This window comes from Amblyomma mixtum, chromosome 1, assembly GCF_055824585.1.
Source record: "Amblyomma mixtum isolate Tamu chromosome 1, ASM5582458v1, whole genome shotgun sequence".
In the NCBI taxonomy this organism is placed as follows: Eukaryota; Metazoa; Arthropoda; class Arachnida; order Ixodida; family Ixodidae; genus Amblyomma; species Amblyomma mixtum.
Window position 1 is genome coordinate 131,158,512 of NC_143012.1, and position 18,277 is coordinate 131,176,788.

At 47.5% G+C, this 18,277-nt stretch overlaps 1 protein-coding gene across 5 annotated transcripts in view; it reads right to left on the reverse strand.

Moving 5' to 3' along the window:
• The window catches only part of LOC149367607 (FMRFamide receptor-like), a 1,196,541-nt gene that overhangs the window by 419,102 nt on the left and 759,162 nt on the right, over nucleotides 1-18,277 (reverse strand). For all 5 annotated transcript variants that reach the window (XM_089556406.1, XM_089556382.1, XM_089556396.1 and 2 more), the window contains one exon: nucleotides 404-663. The gene's annotated coding sequence lies outside the window, so the exon portion shown is untranslated. The remainder of the gene's footprint in view (nucleotides 1-403; nucleotides 664-18,277) is intronic.

Sequence of the window (18,277 nt, forward strand, 5' to 3'; positions counted from 1 at the left end):
CGAGTTAATGCCATCCTGGTCGAAATTAGGAACAAATGGGCATCGTCAGAGGATGTAATGCAGGGGCAGATTAACCAATGGCCGTTAAGGATGGCGGATTGAATACCAAGAGAAGGCAAGCGTAGCAATGCGTGGCAGAAAGTTTGAGGGATAACACGGCTGCAGCTGGCACGAGACAGGGCTGATTCCAGGGGTGTGAGAAGAGCCTGCAGTGCCTGGTGATGATCTTCTCAGTGCACCCTTCCGCGAAAAAACTAGAAAACGTTTAGGTGAGGCTGGAATATCTTGAGCAGTGGCACACCCTTTATGGTGCAGGCTGGTTATCCTGTAGGTCGCTTCGGACATGAGCTGGTTTAGGCGACATGAATAATGATCTGCACTATTTACGGGCAGGCGTACTTACTTGGGCGTACCCCAGAGCAAAGCCAGTCGACGGTCTAGGAGGGTCCTGACGTGTGGCTGATGAGGGCCGCCGATATTCTCTCTCCCAAGCAACGAGCTGGCTGACGAATGTATGACTCACTCTGGACACTTAGGCCGGATGGTGAGCCACGTATCACTGCACAATCACTCTCTGTGTTCCGAACGTGTGTGGATTGCACTGTCAGACTGAAGCTCCCAGGGAACCAGGTTGCATTTCATCTAGGAAGTCCTGCACCGTCCCTAGAACGGGAAAAGAAGAGTAATTGTATGGAGGCCACAAATCACCCCGATGAATACTTTTGAAAGCATAGTCGTGCAAATATTGTGTCAAAGTTCAGCTGATTAACTTCGAGCGCCTCAGATTTTCCCGTCGTGGATCTGCTGCCTTTAATTAGAAACATGCAGGCTATGGTCCGTGTAACGAAAAAAAAACGAGCACGCATCACCATGGGAAAAACACAAACAACATCGGCTCAGTATTCTCACATTTAATGGTCCATTTCTCAGAAGCCTATCTCGTTCCTCGATAAGCGAAGCGAAGGCACGCGCAAGCACTGGCCACCTGTTTTGTGGATAATAGAAGCTTCATACATTCGAATGAATGAACAACTTTTATTTCCATCACAGTTATCCTGAAAATATTTGCTTTCACGATAATTCAAGAGATACATTTCGGTCTGCTGTTATACACACAAGAGTGAGTATCTCTCTCTATGTGTTAAGCATTAAATACTGGCGATTTCACGTATTCATTCTGGGTCACAGTGTAAAAGAAAAAAATTGCCACTGGTTTAGCTCTGGTTGAAGCCGGAGTATTGCGAAAGCAACCAGGAGAGAGAGAGAGGCGATGGAGAGCGCGCGGCAGCGGCGGCGGCCCCGGCACGCTAGCTATGCGCCGCTACTGCGCATGCGCAACTGGCCAGCGCGGCGACGGCACCTTTGAGTCACCCGTGCAGCCACGGCGGCGGCGCGCCAGCTGTGCGGCGTGTGACGTCACTGCGTCTCGCGCATGCGCAGTATGGCCTTTCTTCAGCACCGCGAAATGGCTCGGCGACTCGCGTAGTGTTGGTTTCGCAGCAAAAGAAAAAACGGCGAGACGTAGACGATAGACTGAAGTACGTCAAGAAATGGGACGAATACTCACAGGACGGTAGGTGGGGCATGCTATTGTAGCGAGAGCTACAATCCACTACCCAGTCGAACATTTCGCCGTGAACCATGGAGGCTGATAGTGCGCATGCGCGAAACCAGACAGGAGGAGCCGCCGCCGCGCGAGGAGCCGCGCCGGCCCGACAACGCCCGCCGGCGCCGCGCGTGAATGCGCATGCGCGGCAACCGGAGAAGGGCAGCAGGTGCGCGGTGCATGAGGTCAGAGCTCGGCCGCCGCGTATGACGAAATGTTTAGGGGAATCCCCTAAGGTGGAGTAGATTTGTAACAAGAGAGTTAATTACTCATTGACGACCACTCAAGCGCAGAGAAACGGCTACAGAGGAAAGCTATACAGCTTTCTGAGAAACTTCGCAGTTAAAGAAAAATTCGTCCTGGTCTGGGGTTCGAACCCAGGACCACCGCTTCACCGGAGCAGTCGCTCTACCAGAAAGCTGTATAGCTTTCTTTTGCAGCCGTATGGCTGCGCTTGGGTGGACGTCAATGAGTAATTAACTACCTTATTATAAACTGCGTATGTACACGCATCGGGCGGACGAAGAAGCCCCAGTGCGAGAATAGGCAAGCCGAACCCTCTGTGGTTTGTGCCGTTGGTATTGTCCATGAAGTACGACTGACATGTGGAGCGGTGTACATCGGCCAAACGGGCCGTTGTATCAATGATACAGCATGAGAGCACTATTTATTTATTTATTTACTCTTAGGGCCGAAGCATTACAGAGAGGAGTGGGTGATACACAACAAAAAAAGAACAGGTAACGCAGCACAACAATGTAAAATCAATTACAGCATTTTTAAACAAGTCGGCGTTTGTAACGGAGGCGATGGAAGCGGGAAGGTGGTTCCATTCCTTAGCAGTCTTGGGGATAAAAGAGGCGGAGTGTAAGTTGGTGCGGCTGCTGGGTACGCCAACTTTGAACTGGTGGTCGCTGCGGGATGAAATGTAAGATTGTGGTACAAGCAACGTATTTCTGAAATGATGGTTTCAATGGTAGATTTTGTGGAATAGGCATAGACGGGAAATTCTTCGACGAATAATAATAAGTCCTTGGAAAAGGAAACCGGGTCAAATTTGTCCCTTCACTGCAAAAAGTGCAAATGTGAGCCGGGCCTTGGTGGTATCAGGATTCTAGGCAGGAGTGGTGATAAGGTGGCGCGTGAGGTATTCGAGGCCTTCCATATTGCAAAGAAAGGCGATGCTTGCTGCAGTGACTCTCCTGTTGCACTGCGAAGGAAAGAACTTGCCTTCACAGAATACTTTCTGTAATCAGCACTCGATAAATAGCAGCTACAGTTGAAGTGAGGTTTAGTGCCGCTTCTTTTCTGTTAGTTGCTGTTCAGGGACTGCAGGCTGCTTTGTTGTTTATTCTTTTATGTTGCAGTTTTTAATAGTTTTATTACTTTTTATTGCCTTTCGACTCTGCTTTTCCTATGATGTTTGTCACACTGCTTTTGCTAAGATTTTTTCGCTGGGATAAGCTATGGTGCGTTGTGACAATCTCTGATGAAAGCAGGTGCATACGGGCTTTGTTATCTCAGGTCTTTTCTTTGCCTTGACGGTTGATTGATAAGCTGGCGATTGAGTGATGATCAAGTGACCGAGTGTCCTGTGTATATATTTGAGCCCCTTTCCGTCGAGTAAGCAGTTGGTAGTCCAGTCTCTTTCTTAACTTCTTCTCGTTTTCCTGTGTTCGTCTGTTTTTTTGCCTGGTGTTTTTTCCACCAACTAGCCCAACAACGTGTTTTACTTGCGTATGTCCAGCTGCGTGTATAACAGCTGAGGTGATACGACAACATGCGCAACCAGGGGGAACTGTAGCTCTCGTAACGTATATCCTGGCGTAGCTGAGCTAAGCCACTGCCAAATTTTTGTGACAGCACCCACCGAAGGCGAGGACAGGATACTTGCGACTCAACGCGTGCTGAAACGCGCACAGCACATGGGACAGCCAAGCGGCTTGTTTCGTAGCAAGACGAAACCGCCTGAGCTGGTAACATTGGTGTTTTTGGCGAGAAGAGTTTCACAGATTTCAGTGCTCAACTGGACTTGATGACGAAACGGAAAGGCTGCGTTTGATAAACATGAATATACACGCATTCTGGTTCTCTCGTGTCTCTTAAGTTGCGTGGAGCTTCGAAAGTCTTCAGTGTAGATGTAGTAGTAGACCTTAATTATCCTTTCCCATAATACCATGAGCCCATGAAAGCAGTCAAACAGTCCCTTGCACAAAGCCGTAATGAAGTACATGCTGCCGGTTCAATACTATTTACATTTCTTGCCATTTTCAAAATCCAGAGCTGCCGATGAAAAGTGCAACTGTCTGCCCAGGCATATGATATTCGCGTACAGTGCAAAATGGCACCACTTCTGTTCTCAACCAGATTCTCGTACGGTGGAAATTACTATCGACAGACCTTCGGCACAGCCATGGGAGCATCAATTTCCGTGACGGCGGCTAACCTCACAATGGAAGCCATCGAGACGAAAGGCCTAGAAACATTCGAGCCACGCCCTAAATTATTCGTCAGGTACGTGGACGATTGTTTTTGCAGCTTAAAGAAACAATACGTCCAGCGGTTCTTAAACCACCTCAACGGCATAGAAGCCTCGATCAAATTCACTGTGGAAGAGGAGGCGAATGGCTGCATCTCTTTTCTGGACACCTGTGTGACGCGAAAACCCACAAGCCTGGAGGTCACCGTGTACAGGAAGCCTACGCACACAGGCCGCTATCTTGACTTTTATTCTGTCCACCCGATGGCACACAAGCGCTCTATAATACAACATTTTGGGCGAGTTGGTTAGTTACATTCATTATTACAGCGCAAAGACGGCACAGAACAAGAAGGGGACACAACAGCGCTGACTCGACAACTTGTTTAAATTCAACTTGTTGGTTAGCTTTTTTGCTTGACTCTTAATTTTCGACATTTTGACATCATCGCGCTTGTCAAACACAGCAAGGACGCTGTCTATTGCTTTTGACATGTACACATCTCTGGTTAAAACAACAAAACCTCCATCCTTGTCTGCAGGAAGAAGAGACAGCGAGTTATCTTTCAACCAATTAACTGTTTTGAACAAGGGGAGCTTCCTGGCTGCCTGTCTGTACTTTGCCAAAACGTCGACACCTTCAGAGATGCAACGGTCTGCTTCGGACTTCTCCGCGCGTCGGGAAACTTGTTTTACCATAGCCAAGAGCTCCGGTCTCGATGTTTCAACCAACAAGTTGAATTTAAACAAGTTGTCGAGTCAGCGCTGTTGTGTCCCCTTCTTGTTCTGTGCCGTCTTTGCGCTGTAATAATGAAAGAACAAGCGCTCTGTCGTCTGCCTTTTGGTCGAAAGAGCAATAAACATGTACTCTAACGAGCAATCCCTGAAGGAAGAGCTAAAGACTGTTGAAAGGGATTTGGCGAGAAATGGCTATCCCAGAAGCTTTGTGGCAAACACAAAAAAGAAACTACTGGAGCGACCGCCACCTTCTGACGTCTCCAATGCTTCTAAGCCAAAACGCGCCTCCATCCCCTACATGCCACAGATCAGAGAAGCGCTTGGTCGGGTATTTCTAAAGTACGGCGTGCAAGTTGCCCACGTTCCAACAAGCAAGCTTAGACACGAGCTCGTCAATGTGAAAGACCCGCTTCCCCCTCACAGATATCCTGAGGTCGTGTACAAGATTCCGTGTGCAGATTGCGACCGGAATTATAGCGGGAAATCCGGAAACTGGTGCAGACGGATCCAGCAGCACAAAAATGACGTGGCGAAAGGACGCAGTGCTGCTAACGCTCTGGCCGAACACGTGCAAGAAAATGGAGATGTCATCAATTGGGACGGGGCAGGTGTGCTTGCCAGAAAACGAATCACTTCTAGGCGCTTGTATCTAGAGTCCTTGATGATACAAACCACTCCCGGTACACTAAATCGGACGCAAGGAAATCTGCCTGCTGACTACGCAAGATCATTACGACGCATTTTGAATAAGATATAAACGCATGTTTTTGCCTGGTTTCACCCATTGTGAACAAGGAAGCCGTAGGGCTTCCGAAACGTCAGTATGTTTCATTAAAATTTTGACTTGGTCAGTGACCCTATGTTTTTTATGAGGAGATCGTAAAGAAAGCTCGGAAACGATGGATCTCTGAATGTTATAAAATGTCTGTCGTGCCTGTATTCCTCAGAATGCTCCTGAAATACTTGCTGGGTATATTGAAGCACTTCGGTCAATGTGTGAGCGGTCTGATATTTACGAACGTCTGAGTGTGTGTACTGCGCTTTGTGTGTGCGTATTCGTGCCTTTCTTTTGTCCCGTCGTCTTCGCGCAGTTTTGTTTCGCTCTAACCATGAACCGACTAGCCCAACATCATGTCTTACTTCAATTACATTTGATTCTGACCCTTCCGGATGGAATTGGCAAAGCCCTTACCCAAGTGTCCTTGAGGTATGTGTAATAAATAAATAAATATATAAATAAACTGTTGGTTAACCTGCCGCGGTGGCTCAGTGGTTATGGCAGTCGGCTGCCCGAAAGACGCGGGTTCGATTCCTGCCACGGCGGCCGAATTTCGATGGAGGCGAAATTCTAGAAGCCCGGGTACTGTGCGATGTCAGTGCACGTTAAAGGCCCCCAGGTGGCCAAATTTCCGGAGCCTTTCACTACGGCGTCCCTCACAGCCTGAGTTGCTTAGGGACGTTAAACCCCAATAAACGAAATTGTTGGTTGCTGACACCTTCCTGGGTGGCTCAAAGCTTTCCTAAACATCACATCTATCCCTGCAAGGTCACCAAGCTTGCATTGCAGAATTCAAGGCTATTGGGCTCAAAAGCCAGTTCCGAGCAGTGTGGCCTTCAGTTGGCTCGGCAGCACGCCAGCGATGACCCGTGCTAAAGGTCCGCGCTTCTTCATGATAAGCGTGGCTGATCGGGCTAATTTGTAATCTATGACAGCTAAAAAACACAGCGCAACTTTAAGAAAGGAACGGAGAAAAGACGCACACTACAGCGCTGCCAACTATTTTTTATTGCAGAAAGAAGCGGTAGTGACAGTGGGCGGGGAAATATGGGGACAAGATGCTGGTTTGGTCCGAAAATAAAATCAGTTCTACTTTTGGCTACGCCGTTTTCATTACATCTTCGTGCGGAGTTTAATAGGCGCACAAAATAGCCATGGTGAAAAATGACACGAGATGACAATTCTGCATCTGCACACAAACGAGAATGCCCGCAAGAAGCAAACGGGGGAAGTCGCTACGCGGCATGTGGCTGCAAATGAGACCAATCATGAAAAACCGGAAATGCAATGCTGCACAGAATGTACAGTCTTTGTCAAAAGTTTGGAGCCCAGGGGGTTTGCTTCTAAGCCTTGCAGTGGGACTCCTAAGCATTCGTGGTAGTCCCACCCATTGGAGGAGGCAGGGCGAGAAATCAACTTACCTTCAGGAAATTTGGAGCGCTGGAGATGCATTACGAACCAGACAGTGTGCTTCAGAAGCAAACTCCCTGGGCTCCAAACTTTTGACAAAGGTTGTGCACCAATGCCAGTAAAACCAACGTCAGTGGCATGATGTGCATGCTTGCTATGCTTGTGTGATTCTTCACCTCATGTCAGAGTTTTTTTCTTTCATTTTATCCCGGAAAGGCCGCGCTTACATGTGCACAAAGGCACCTTCTTTTTCGTTTGCATTCTCTCTTCGTTCGTCTGCGCTGGAGTTGCCGCCTGTGGACATGCGGAAGCTTGATCCGGGCCCGCAGAGAATGGCTTATCGCTCACGGTTAGTCCGCACACGTTGCACCAAGGCTGTGAGGAACTGCGCACTGGATCCGAAGCGTCACTCGGGCAGCAGAGAGAATGCCTTCATTATTTGCAACTGGTTCCGCGCCGAGCAAATGCCTGCCGCCATGGCTCAGCACAAAACAATGTAAAAGGGAAGATGGTTGAGCCAGTTGATTCATGATCACATCAATGTAACGGCGTAAAAAAACTGTACAGGAAGATAAGAAGTGAAAGACACATCGCCGAACCTATAACTGAGTGTATTTCATGCGATATCGCGACACACCGTCATCGAATATCCGTACGTTCAGAGGCGACCGACGCCACTAGACACGTTGTCTGATTATTTTTCAGTGTTTTTTTTTAAGTTGCTTTATTTTGTGTTCCTTTCCTCATTATCTGCAGCATACCGTTCTCTAATGAACGCGGGACGACCCTCCAGAAGCTGCTTTTATTTTTCAAGCGCTGTAAAAATCTCATCATCGAGATTTGTGTGCACTTTTCTACCAGCTGCTGCCTTCAGAAAGGAGTTGGGAAATATGAAGTGCTCACTCAGTGCTTCGCCATCGTCACACGCTTTTAAAAAACAAGGCAAACCTTTCATCTGGCTGATCGAATTGAGGCACAGCGCTCAGATCTTGCGCTCCTTCGTGGCTTCGGGGCCCATTACTGCCACTGCACAGATTAGTTGGCGCACCTTTCTCCGGATAAGACAAGATCATAGTTGAAAGGAGTGAACAAAAAAACAAGCAACCTTAGCGACACGAGCATGGATCGTGTGAGCTCTTGCTCTGGGGGAATCCAATGGCCATCAATTTCGATCACGCATTTTCTAGGGAGGCGACGAGGATTAGGAGGGAACGCGCATTTCGAGTTTTTTTGTCATTATTTCATATTTTTCAGCGTATCAGGCATTGCAATCGCTTAAAAAGCCTCCTTTATGCGACGATCACGTGCTGCATGAGGAGAAAAAAAATATAGACAGCAGCATAGAGAGACGCTTGATAAGGGGCGCCGCATCCTCCAAAGTAAATGACGCCGAGCTCTGCCCACTCGATAGCTTGTATAGACCGCCAAGTAGACAGAAGAAAACCAGACAAACTGGGAAAGCGCTCCAGCGTCATTTGCGGTGCGCGTTGAACAAAGTTAAGCTAAAAAGGAAAGCAAACGGAGCGCATGATTCCCCCCGCTATCCTTAAAGCACGTCTTTTTCACACGGGTCCTTACTTTTTAATGATTTTTTTTTCTGCTCCATCACAGGAGCTATTTCAGACGCCAGGGTAAGTGGTGTTTCGCTCTGGCGAACGGAGCAAGTGAAGCCGGGCGCTTTCGCGAGGGTCTTCACGAAGGGGGGCGCAACCGACATTGAGCGCCAGACGAGCTGCTGCGCTTCCTGCAGGGTCTTCGTGTGATGGAGATTGGGTCTGAGTAATTCCTGCAATAGCCGAAAGATTGCAGTAGTAGGGAAAAAATCGACCATGCGCAATCGCGAAGGGGCACAGCGAAGCAACAAGGTCAGATAAAGAGGGAACAAGTAAAGGAAAGTGTGAGCAGCAACTAACAGTCAAATGGAACGCTAAGAACCCGCACCGTTCTCATCGAGAGTGTTCCCTGAGTGGCAGCGGCAGCAATAGGAGAACAAGCCAATTAAAGAACGCATATCTCCCGAGAATGTATCGTTTCGCTTCTGGCCTGGGTGCGTGATTTTTCTATATCTCTCATTCATTACCTCTAATTAAACAAAACATATGATTTCCTGTCGCGCGACTTTTTGTTTTTCGGCGCAATAAATTACCGACGCGGCCATAATTGCCGTTGACTGGGAGCTGAGGCTGAGGATTGCGTCAACTACTCCAAAGTCAGGAGTTTAAAAGAAATCCTCTGAGATTTCATTGCCGCAGTGTTTGTCTGAGTCACCTTCGACCTTGACGTGTGTGATTTTCTTTAACGCTCGCGCGCCACCGAGCCGCGAAGGCTTACTGCGTTGGTTTGGAAGAGCAGTGCCTTCCGTTGCTCATTGAATTGCGGAAAACGGAAAGTACAGTCTTTGTCAAAAGTAACCAGGCTGCACATTTTTCCTTCTCAGTCGTATATTAAAGCTGTTATGCCAGTCCTCAAGCTCTAAATCTCTGTATGGTAAGAAGAACCCCTGTTCTCACCTTCAAAGAAGTTTTTGATCTTCAGGGAAGCCGTGAAGGCTCTGTTATACGAATGTGAAGGAAACTATGCAGCCTGATTACTTTTGACAAGTGCGGTACATCTCAACAGTGCGTACCAGGCAAAAAAAAACTTTGAGCGCAAGAATATATCGCGCCATTTTTCAGACTCTCACTTGTCCTCACATGATAAGGATTCAGCTTTCGTTTCCACTTTGAACGAGGACAGCACCTTCTCTGTATTTATTTATTTATTTATTTATTTCGCATACCCTCAATCGCCGAAGCATTGCAGAGGGGAGTGGGTTACAAAAAGCAAACAACAGAACATGAAAGCGGCAGGTATATAGTACAAAATACAAAATAAATCATACAGCGTGAAAGGCTGAAAAAGCGAGAAAACGAACATAATTGCACTAGAAAAGTAAATCGAAAAGCAACACAAGACATGAATAACAATAACAACAAAAAAAAACGGCAGAAAGGAAAAAAAAGGCACTAATAAACTCTTAGGTGACATCACAAAAATGAGTGGACAATGCTTGCCTGAAAAGAGTGTGGTCTGATATGGATGCGATCTCAGCGGGAAGGTGGTTCCAGTCTTTAGATGTGTTTGGCAAGAATGAATAATAAAAGGTGTTAGTGCGGCAATTAGGAAGAGCAACCTTGTTGCGATGGTCGACACGTGAGGAGCGGTAGCTAGGCGACATAATGAATTCACTATGTAGAGACTCATGGTAGAAAATTTTATGAAACAAGCAAATGCGAAAAATTTTACGGCGCAAGGACAGACACGGCAAACCGATATTAGACCTCATTAACGTTATGCTGGCTGTTCGGTTATAGTTAGAAAGTACAAATCGAATAGCATTATTCTGCACCATTTCAACAGCATGAGATAAACTGTTGTGATTAGAATCCCAGATGGAGGCAGCATATTCGAGTTTGGGTCGGATAAGGGTTTTATAAAGAAGCTTTAATGAAGTAGGGGCTTTACTGAAATTACGTCTTAAGTATCCTAAGGTGCGATTGGCGTTGCTAATAATATGGTCAGTGTGAGCTTTCCAGTTTAATATGGAAGAAATGGTTAGGCCAAGGTATTTATATGAAGGAACGGACTCAAGTGGAGTGTTGTAAAGTGTGTACACCGAGGTACATTCACCTTATCGAGAGACACGCATTATTTTACATTTGTTAATGTTTAGTTCCATGCGCCATTTTCTGCACCAAAGAGCAATGTTACTTAAATCGGACTGAAGAATTAGTATGTCATCATCATTACGAACCTCGCGATAAATGACACAGTCGTCAGCGTATAAGTGCATGCAAGAAGAGACGCAGCTTGGCAAGTCGTTAATGTATATTAGAAATAAAAGTGGCCCTAAAACGGAGCCTTGGGGCACGCCTGATGTTACTTCGGTTAAGGAAGAATTACAATCGTTAATACAGACGTACTGGGAGCGATTAATCAGAAAATGTTCAAGCCAGTTTAGTACCGCAGGATCAAGATTCAGAGCAGACAGTTTAGTCATTAAGAGCTTATGATGTACTTTATCAAAGGCCTAGCAAAAGTCCAGAAATATGCAGTCTGCCTGGGAATTCCGATCAAGTATGCTGTGTAATGAATGCGTGAAATGAAGAAGCTGAGCTTCGCATGAGAAGGAAGGGCGAAAGCCATGTTAAACAGATGTAAAAAAGGAATTGGAGTGCAAAAAATGATAGATATGGGAATATAATATGCGCTCCAATAATTTACACGGAATACTGGTTAGTGATATGGGTCGACAATTTAAAGGGGATGATTTGCTACCTGATTTATGAAGAGGAACCACCTTCCCGACTTTCCAGTCCATCGGCAAAATCGCTTGGTCGAGCGACTGCTGGAATAGTTTAGCAAGAAATACAGACGAGTACATTTTGGTTTGTTTCAAGAACTTAGAATTGATGCCATCACTGCCACACGAGGAGGAAACTTTTAATGAATCAATTAAATTTACAATTCCAGCAGGATCAACGACAATGGGACGCATCGGAGGAAAATTATATTGTAAAGTAGTTTCAAGCGTACTTGCAGTTGATAAAGAAAAGTTCTTGGAAAACACATTATTCAATGTACAGGCACACTCAGATGACGACAGGAGTTTTCAATGCGATTTTCAATGTTTTCAATGTTTTCAATGCGATTAAAGTAAACTTGAATTCCTTTGACACAATTTGGTAAGTTTGGCCAACGGCGTGTTACAAAATAGCCCACTCAAGAGCAAGAAAGTGCGAATCTGAAAGCATGCGCCCATAACACTCTCTATAGTCTTTGTACACGTTCCGAGTTTTTCGACCATCGGCTTCACGGGTGGCTGTTTCTCATGCACCAGCGGGACATGAAAGACCAACGGGAGGTGGCCCATTGGGAGAGAGCAGAGGAGAGTGTTCAGGAAAAGCATTAAACAGCGTAGGGGCACGGCTGCTTGCGGGGTATTCGTCGAGGTCCCTCTAGGAACTCGGCCATGCACGACCCGAACTAACGTAAGAGTCTCGTGGAAGCGCGGCTCCCTAGCGCGCTCCGGGGGAGCTTCGCGGGTAACTGCGTCCTCTCAGGCCCGTCGCAACCGCGTTGAAAGACAAGGGGATAGCGTCCCATTCACGGGGCTGAAAGAGCGCCCTCCTGACCGCAGAGGCGAGCACAAGGAAAGGAGGCGCTGAGGGCCCAATTACAGCGCCGAGGCACTTGTTCCATCGCATAAGGCCCGCCGCCTTCAAGCCATCGCTGCATCGACCTCCACCCGAGTCGTCACCAGAACCCCCTGTGTGCAATGTGCGCCGGACTTTTCCTTTAATTGCCTGAGTATTGTTGTCTATTTCTACCCCTAATGCACTTAACGCCTCTGTTGTTCTTGTCCTAGTTGGATGAGTTATCTTTTGTATTGTCTGTCTCCTGCTTGTCGCGTTGCTTGTTTTGTATCATTGTAATTCTGAGTTCATTGATTGCAACAAAGCATTGGGCTCAGTGGGAACCTCATTAGTCATGCATGCACATCCGAATTAGAGTGTAGAAGAACCTTATGTGAAAATGCCGGAAGATATCTGCAACGACTACACAGCTACCATAGTACTTCATAAAAAATAAGCTATCAAATTTCAATAATGAAGGGTGCCAGGCAGGGAGGCACGATCTCGCCGATGCTATACCCCGCCTGCTTACAGGAGGTATTCCGAGGGCTGAATTGTGAACAGTGGAGGCAGGAGCTAATGAAGAATACCTAAGAACTTTGCGATTCCCTGATAACATTGCCTTGCTAAGTAACTCAGCACATGGACAGCAAAGCATGATCAATAACAGGCAGAGGAGAACAGTGGGGCTAAAAATTTACATTCAGAAAACCAAGTGATGTTAAACAGTCGAGCAGGGAATGGCAGTTTGCAATTAGTGGCGAGGTGCCGGAAGTAGTAAGAGAATATGTATACTTAGGGGAGGTAGTGACCGTTTATCCGGGTGAGGAGAGGGAAATAACTAGAGGAATAAGAAGTGGGTGGAGCCCGTATGGCAGGTTCTCTCAGAACATCAATAGCAGTTTACCAATATCCCTGAAGAGAAAAGTATATAACAGCTTTATCTTACTGGTACTCAACTAAGGGGCAGAAGCGTGGAGGCTAACGAGAAGGGTTCAGCTTAAGGACAACCCACAGTGCTATGGAAAGAAAAATAAAAGATGTAACGTTCAGAGACCGGAAGTGGGCGGAGTAGGTAAAGGAACAAATTCGGGTTAATGACATCTTAGTCAAAATCAAGAGGAAGAAATGACCTTGGGCTAGGCATGTAATGCGAAGGCAAGAAAGCCGCTGGTCCTTAAGGGTAACGGAGTGGATTTGAAGAGGAGGCCCGCCTACTAGGAGGCGGCAGAAAGTTCGGTGTGCGGATGATATTAAGTTTGCGGGGACACGGTGGCCGCGGCTGCAAAGGGCAGGGTTAATTCTAGAGGCATGCGAGTTGACGAAGGCTGTGCTGCTGCTTCTGGCATTCGTTTTTGCCTTTTTCTGTTTCTCCCTGCCATTAAGTAAACACTTTGTTTCAAACCCTCAACCCCCTGACTACCTTCTTGCTTTCCGACGTACCGATACACGTGCAAAACGCAGGGGCTGAGCGACCTTAATAAATGAATTTTTGCCCAACGCTCGCCTTTAGGCCACAGTGAAGCGAGAAGCGGCTCCTCTGCCGCGAAGGTTTGCGCCAGGCAGCCATTCGACGAGCTGTATCTCTGGCAATAAACGGCGTCCGCAAACAGGTTGTCGGGCTTGAGGCCCCGAAGGGACTCAACGGGAGGGTCAATTGTGAGGGTCGTGCTACTGGTTAGTTTCCTGAGCACGACGGGAGGGGCGAGTTTACAAAGCAGTGAAGAAGCTTCGGCTTTCAAGGTAAAGAGCAATTCTCGTGGATTGAACCGGAGCCGGCCAGGCGCCGGGAGGAGAGAAATGCAGAACGCCCTTGGCGCTATGAAGAATCCGAGCGCGAAAGTCGTATGAGAGATGAGGAGTGGAAGAGACGAATCCAAATTAAGAATGGCTATGCTTGAAAGGGAAAAGGAGGCAATAAGGGAGTAATTACTCATTGTCATCCACCTCAGCGCAGCCATACGGCTACAAAGGAAAGCTCTGAAACGGACTGCAGATGAGAGTCGAACGAGAGGGTGTGGTGCAAGGAAATGAAGTGAACCCGCACAAAGTTATGCATATTTTCAATGAACAGCGCGATGGCACCGATATTTATTTGAGGCGTTTTGAGTACGTGGCACAGAGTCAAGGTTGGCTACGCGTCCACTGTGCACCTGTTTGAGCCTGTATTTGATCGGCGAGGCGGCGAGTGTTTTTAGTCGAATTTTCCCGCCATATTGTACGAGCTACGACAAGTTAAAGCCAACTCTAATGCTGCGATTTCTGTTCACATAGGAAAGATCCAGAGAGAAATGAATGGGGAAACAAGCTGCCAGTTCCTGACTCGACTCACGAACTTCTTCGAGCAGTGAGTAGAGCTTTCCAGCACCAAGAAAGAATATAAAGCTTTGTTTTAGCTGATGGTTAATGGCCAGTTCCTTTCAAGCTGCGCTGCGCCGCTGGAACTCTTCCTTAAGAGAAAAAGGATCCCACTTTTGAAGAAACGTAGAAAGAAAGGAGCAGTACCAGGACGCTTACGCGTTGGTTAATTTTTCAGAAGGGCCAGCTGCAAGGAGAGAGTTGTCAGCTACATTGTCATCATCAACATCGTCATCACCAACCTCTCAACGCCAACTGCAGAGAACAGGTCTCTCCCATGTGCCTCCAATTAACCCCCTCCTTTGCTAGCTGCGGCCACTGTACCCCCCCAAACTTCTTGATCTCCTTCGCCCACCAAACCATCTGCCGCGCCTCCTAGTAAGCCTGCCTTCTCTTGAAATCCACTCCGTTACCCTTGAGGACCAGCGGTTATCTTGCCTTCGCATTACATGCCCAAGCCCATTTCTTCCTTCTGGTTTCGATTGCGATGTGATTAACTCAGGTTTGTTCCCTCACCCACTCTGCCCGCTTCCGGTCCCTTAACGTCACACATATCATATTTTTTTTCCACAGCTCGCTGTGTTGTCACTAATTTAAGATGAACCCTTTTCGTTAGTCTCCACATTTCAGCCTCAGAGGTGAGTACCGGTAAGAAACAGCTGTTTTATACTTTTCTCTTGAGGAATATTGGTAAACTGCCATTCATGACCCGAGAGAACATGCCATATGAGATCCAGCTCATTCTTATTCTTTTAGTTTTTTTCTCTTATCATCCGGATAAGCGACTACAACATGCCCAATAATCTTGTAATAATCTTGTTTGGGCGAGTTGATTCATCTTTGAACTGGCCTGTACTTGCACGGAGAAGACAAAACATAACCAAGGAACAAAGGGAGCGCTCTGTACATGTCATGTGTGTACCTTTGCTGTCTCCCGTCTTCGCGCAAGTACGTACCCGTTCAATTGTGATTCTTCTCTTGAAGTTAATGCACTTGTTGTTTTGTTCTTACTGTCATGTGCTTCTTATTTTTTGCTCGTTTTGTGCAGCTTGCATGCCCTTTTTATCATGTCGGTTCTGCGTCGCTCTGCCACCTGCAAACGGGGTGCAGGCCTTTGTCAAGCCTTTTTAGGCTTTTTGCTTGCCCCTTTCCTCAACATCAAACCTGTCCAGTGGACGTTGATGCTGAAATGAATTTGACTGCGATTTTTACTGGCGGCGGGCGGAAGGACGAGGCTGCAACAACGAGTGAGAAGCTTCCTGTTGTAACTGGTTGGTTGGTGACCGAGGACTTAGAGACACCGGGTGCAACACGTTGATAGTGAGGAGAAGCCAGGTCGGAGAAGGCGATCTGGAGGGATTCCATTCCCCCTTTTACCCCCTCGACCAATTAGTTCTCATGCTTCCGGAGGCTTGGATCAACGTTGTAACCTCTTATCTGAAAGAACGGCTGCAGGCAAAGTGTATGGAGGACCCCCCCCCCCCCCCCCCCTCTTAGAGTCTCGTGTTAAGCAACGTCCGAGGAGCCAGACACGGTGCCGACCCGGAATCCAGTTGGAGCCTAGGGACGATGGCTGCGACGAGGCCCTCCTTGAAAGAATCAGAGCTACCGGGAGTAGCAGCGCTGAAGAGGCGGGCGCTACCGTGGAAAATATGCTAAAAAAGTATATTCGTCGAGAAGAAGACCGGAGTGTGGCTGCAGAGGGCGCCGTGGTCTCCGTCGAGGATGCGGATACAAGAGAAATGGAAGAGCCACACGGCCACCAGTCGCAGACTTTTAAGGACTTTTGTGGCTCATACTCGCGGTGTCCGTCCGTGCGCTGGAATCGTGTCGCCTGTGGCCTCTCCTCCGCGCCACCTCTTGTGCATAGCTGTGCATAGCAACCGTGACGTCCCACAGTAACGGTAGAACGAACGCGCGGGCGTCAGCGGTGGCAGCTGCACCGCCGCTCCATTGCCAGACGTCTCGTTGCAGTCGAGTGAGTGAGACGCATGGCTCTGAAGTGGCCCATTGATTCCGCGCCAAGCGGTTCGGGGAAGCGGCAGCGGACGCTAGATTCCCCCAACACCATTCCACTCGGGGCGCCATGCACAATATGGTATATGCAGTGGGTTGACCACAAGGTTTTCGCCAAGCACATTTTCGAATTTCCAAAGTGTCTTCGGTTATTTTTCTCCACGAGAGCATCGGAGACCACGAAACAAAGGGAAGAAATCCAGCAGCTTCCGATTACGAAGAAATATTCTCAGACATCCCAGGTCAGACCAAGCTAACCGAGTGGAAGCTAGACTGCAGACCGAATAACTGGTTAAAGTGAAGCAGTACACTCTGCCTTTTGCAGAAAGAAGAGCCATCGCATCAGAAAAGGATCATGCAGAAGGATCATCGTTGCAATGATGCAACGATGAACCAACACGCCCCGCCGCCTGAATGAGGCTCTGATGACGATGATGACGATTTTGAGCCCATTCCTCGCTCTCACGAGCTGTTCACGATTGTACGCTGCAAATGTTTTTTTCTAAATTAGACTGTGCCAAGAAATACTGCCAGGACCCTCTTTCGGCTGACTTGACAACGAAGACAGCTTTCGCTTCAGGAAACGGGCATTTCCAGTTCGGCTATAGCCGTTTTCTATAAAGACCATCCCCGCGGTCTCCACTAAGCTGATGCGCAGCATCCATTTGGGGTTAGAGGACGTCGCTTATTATCACAAAAACGTTCCCACCGGCAGCGGGACATGGAAGGAGCAGTGCGCAGCTCTCCGCTAAGTGTTCAGGCGGATAAAGCAGGCTAGATTGACCACATAACCGGTTGGAATGAGGAAAATCTCTTTTCTGCGCCACAAATTCCGGTCTCCAGCCGTTGTCCTGAGTCGTTCTCTTCTTGTGCTTTCGTCTTTTTTGGCTGTTTTTTCTCCCTTGACAAGCCATACCAACAAGCCCACCATTCTGCCCTGCTCCGGACTGAAGAAATGTCACCCATTTATGCCACTCTGGAGAAAATTGAGAACACACCGCGGCCTTGGACAAAGAAGCAGCTCCGTTCGTTTCTGGGGCTAACTGGATATTATTGCGACTCTATTTCTGGGCATGCCACGCCAACATGCCCCGTGTCTGACCTGACTCGGAAGGGGAACGCATGCTCCCTTGCCACATAGCGCTAAAAAGACACGGACACGGGGAGACACACTTAACTTAAAACTGAAGTTTATTCCATGAAACCAGAATGCAATCTATTGTATTCCGTTGAAATGCGGCCGGAAGTACATAGGCCATACAGGCAGATGCCTCAACGATAGGCTGCGGGAACACAACAGTGATGTCAGGAATAGTGTCAAGGGGCATCTTGCTGGCCACATCAACGCAGAAGAAAAAGATGGAAAAACAATGAAGAGTCCTGGCTGCTATCCGGATTTAAAAAGCTCTGTGTCATTGATTGCCACAAAGATCAGCTTGCTAGGAAAATTATAGAGGCGTTCAATATACATTCCCAGAAAGAATATACGTGCGTCAGTGCTGCCTCAGTGTTTCTATGTGACTAGGAAATGCTTTTCATGTCTGCTAATCCTTAAATGTTGTTCGACGATAACGCTGTTTGAGTGCTTCCTTATTTGAAAAGTTTTTATCTCCTCTTCTCTGTAATATAGCCTGGTTTCATGCAATAAGCTTCAGTTCTAAGTTATTTAGCTAATTTAATAATTAATTTAATTAATTTAGGTATTTAATAATTTAGTA